Source organism: Mercenaria mercenaria, chromosome 15 (assembly GCF_021730395.1).
Source record: "Mercenaria mercenaria strain notata chromosome 15, MADL_Memer_1, whole genome shotgun sequence".
Classification (NCBI taxonomy): domain Eukaryota; kingdom Metazoa; phylum Mollusca; class Bivalvia; order Venerida; family Veneridae; genus Mercenaria; species Mercenaria mercenaria.
In genome coordinates, this window is record NC_069375.1 from 1,488,027 (window position 1) to 1,491,914 (window position 3,888).

The 3,888-nt window shown below is 33.3% G+C and overlaps 1 long non-coding RNA gene across 1 annotated transcript; it reads left to right on the forward strand.

Moving 5' to 3' along the window:
* The first annotated feature begins 400 nt into the window (after positions 1-400).
* Positions 401-2,113, forward strand: LOC123544960 (uncharacterized). The gene is made up of 3 exons (XR_006685216.2): positions 401-582; positions 863-907; positions 2,060-2,113. It is a non-coding gene; the product is annotated as an uncharacterized LOC123544960 (long non-coding RNA).
* The last annotated feature ends 1,775 nt before the right edge of the window (positions 2,114-3,888 follow it).

A 3,888-nucleotide genomic window follows, 5' to 3' on the forward strand; every position in this document is an offset into this window, starting at 1 on the left:
AAATGAACTGAAAAAAAAAGAGGAAACTGGAGGCCCTTCATAGCGGGTCTGTTATTTAATTTTCACTTGTTGTAAAAGTGCAGTATAGATTATAATCATAAACAGTAAACAGTTATGCCAGTGAATTTTTATTGTCTATGAAATTCTAAATTCCGGTACTCGAAAATATTTTCCTTGTTAGTTAACAGTCATATATTTTTCATTCGTTGGTCTATCTTGACCACGATCTACCAGAGAGAGACAGATAGAGAGAGAGAGAGAGAAAAAACAGAACAAACATTTTTCTTTTCACTCTTGTCCAGTTTCAATTATATTTTCTAAATCTCACAATTTTAACGTATTACACATCTGCTACATGTATACTTTAAGCCTATGTGATGATTCTGATAATTATATTTGCCAGTGGCTATGTAAACTTGTCTTAAGATAGGAACGAATGTCAACAATTCATGTTGTTGTTTTGTCTCCGCTGTTCCTTTTAAAAATGCAATACTAAGAATGGCTACTATAATGTTCTTTCAGACGGAGCTATTGATGGTTCATGTGAGGGATCGTGTGAATCGTTGAATAGTAAGGGGAAAGGTTTGTTTAAGACATTAATTTTAAGATTTAGATCCAAATTTTAAACATCTAGAATCAAATAGTAATTGTGTAATTTGTATGTTCAGAATGCTATTGGACTATCGGACTATCGCTTCTTCTCGGCACGTGAAGTGGAAAACATGAATAACTCGAATGAAACACAAATTTCTTAAAAAACACAAAACAACAACAACAAAAAAAAACAACATTATTTCTCTCTTTGATAGTTATTTATGGTACTGACTCATATATGTTTTAATCCTATATTTATATTATGCAGATGCATGTGATGATGAGGAAGCTGTAATCAGACAACCTGAGATTGGTTAGTATTTTTGTGTGTTAGACTAACCCTCACAATTTATGTGAAATTTTAAGTCACTCAAAATCCATAAAATGCGTGGTCTGGAAGTGAGCGGTGGTACAAACTTATTGATATAACATTTTAGTGACAAAAGTGAGCTTTTGTGATCACTCTTCGTCTGGTCGTCCGTCGTCCGTTCATAATATCTTGTGAACACGATAGATACCACGTTTTGCAGAGGCGTCGAAACTGGGGCGGTAGAGGGCCCAATAATTCGGCCAGTAACGGCAAGACGGTGTTTCAATATTCTGAAAATGTCCAGATTTTCTCATCAACTTTCTATGCTCATGCAAAATTGTGGAAAGCGATAGAGCGTTACCAGGGACACGTGTATTGTCAATAAGCGGAATCAGTGTCAAAAATCAATAAGTTAATTTTGGGATTATCTTTTTGGTGGTGGGACAGCCGCTCGTCATTTACGCTAGTCATTTAATAGAGCCTCCTATACCCACCCCATCTCACCCACCATATCTCACGCCACCCCAATACCAGATGCATCGTGAGCGCGCCTGTTTAAAAGGGCCAAAATTTGTTACTTAGCTTGTGAACACGATATAGACTACATTTTGCAATCGATTTGCACACAACTTGTATTAGCATAATATCTCGGTTCATATCGAAAACTGGTAAGATCACATCATGTGTTCCAGAGGTAAAGCCCAATAAAGCGCCAGATTTTGCTATTTTGGCTTTTGCAGCCGTGTAGAGGCTTCACTGCTTGTTAACACTCTACAAGTCCTATTTATGACCCTGACTTCATGAAATTTGGTAAGAATGTTTATCTTGATGATTCCTAGGCCAAGTTTGAAACTGGGTCATACGGGGTCAAAAACTAGCCTATAGTCACCTCTCAAATCAGAGGAAAACATTTTAACACTGCAAAAGGCAACATAAATGACCCTATAATCAAGAAACTTGGTCAGAATGTTTATCTTGATGAGTCTAATGCCAACATTAACAAGTGAGCAATACAGGGTACACGTACAATAAACAAATACGTTCAAAATACTACTTGACTTGTGGTTGCAATAAATTTTCTTTATATAGCTACAGGACTTTGAAATATATAATATGTGATCCGCATATATACTCACGCTTATTTTCTCTATTTAGGCACTGGACGTATTACGAGTGCATGTGGTTTGCAGATTATACACCCGGTTGATGTGGATGTGGAGATAACAAATACAGTAAGATTCTTATGAGGACTTGAGATAATCTCTTTGTACAGAATATATAAAAGCATAAAGTCGCCTTGATTTCAGTGTAGATCGCAGTAATAGCATTTCCATCACATACAATCATATTTGTATTATAAAACCTAATTAACTACATGCTGGACAATAGAGATCTACATTTTTACTTGCGTAGCTATTTCCCTTATGCCTGTCATGTCAGATATATATGAATAAATTAAGTGCAGAGTAATTCAATTATTTACTATAGCTTTTTTTAATATCAAATAATAATATGTAATTGTTTTCTATAGTACCTGAAGATGATGTGTACATATACATTTCAGGTAAAAGAAAAGAAAGAAGATATTACTATGCCAGAACCAAGAAAGAAAAGGTAAGAGGGTAAGATACATAAAAATAAATTAAGAGAATACTTTTAAATGGATGTTTTGTAACTAGACTGAACAAAATTGATACCAAGTCTGTTGTCATATGACTGTACTTCGAACAAGAGTGCCAGACTGTCACAAAATACGCGCGTCATCGAATTTTCCATGGTCAGAAGCAGTGCTTTAAAGTAATAAAGCATTAAAACAATAGCTCAATTCAATAAATTGTAAATCATAGGTATATGGAAATGATTTGTTTTGATTATGTCTGATAGCTATGAAGCCTTGCATAGTTTCAATCTAATACAGGCAATGATTACTGATATAGGAATTTGCATGCAAAACTTCTTTTAGGATCTGACTTCAGTGACAAAGACACCTCTGGCAGTAAGTAAAAAAGCTTTCATTTTTCTTCAAATAATACAGTTATTGAAACACTAATTACATGGCTTGCCATTCAAAAATATTGATCTATTGTTTTATGATCCATTCATAATTAATATATGTTGCTATAATGACCAGCAATCCATTCAATAATAGTATCCATCAACTAAGAAGTCAGTCAATAAGGGGACCATAGGCTAATAGTATTGAGTATATACTTGTATGCAATTCAATAAGTGCATTATGTTGCATCTGCAGGCAAAGAATTACCCAAGAATTGGATTACATGATGGAAGTATGGGAAATATAGTGCATGATATCTTTCCCTGTCTGAAAGGAACTTAAAAGGTAAAACAAAGAAAGGAAATGTAATTGAACAAAACAAAGATTACTCAGTTATTTTTTAAATATTTACTAAAGTGCCATACATTAAACTAGGAAAATTGTAGTTGGTCACACAGAGTATGGTCATATAATACAATTTTGAATCAGGGAAACTGCCATAATAAGATCTGAAAATGTATATAATAAATGAGCTGTGTTAAATTTTAGTTTCAGAGAAAGGAAATAGCCACCAAACTGGATATATGTGGAATAATTAATGTTTTATTTAATATCACAAGTAAAAACAATTCTAGTGTTTTTCATCTTTTAATATTCACTCAGAGCTTCCATAGAATAATTATCACAGTGTTTTGATATTTGTTTAAGATAGATTCTTAAACATTTAGACAGTGTTACCGATTTTGAAGGCATATTCAATTTTTATGTTCCATTGCAAACTAAATTATTTGTAAGAAATTATGAATAATCCATGTATTTAAAGAGAAATAAAATTTAGTGGGATTGAACAGTTAAACACAAAAGACAGAACAAGTGAAAGAAGTTTTGCCATGCAAAACAAAGTCCCCTACTGGAAGGCACCTAATGTTCTCTATTGTTATTTATAGTAACAACAAATGGAAGTTGATATTCTAAACAATCTATATAA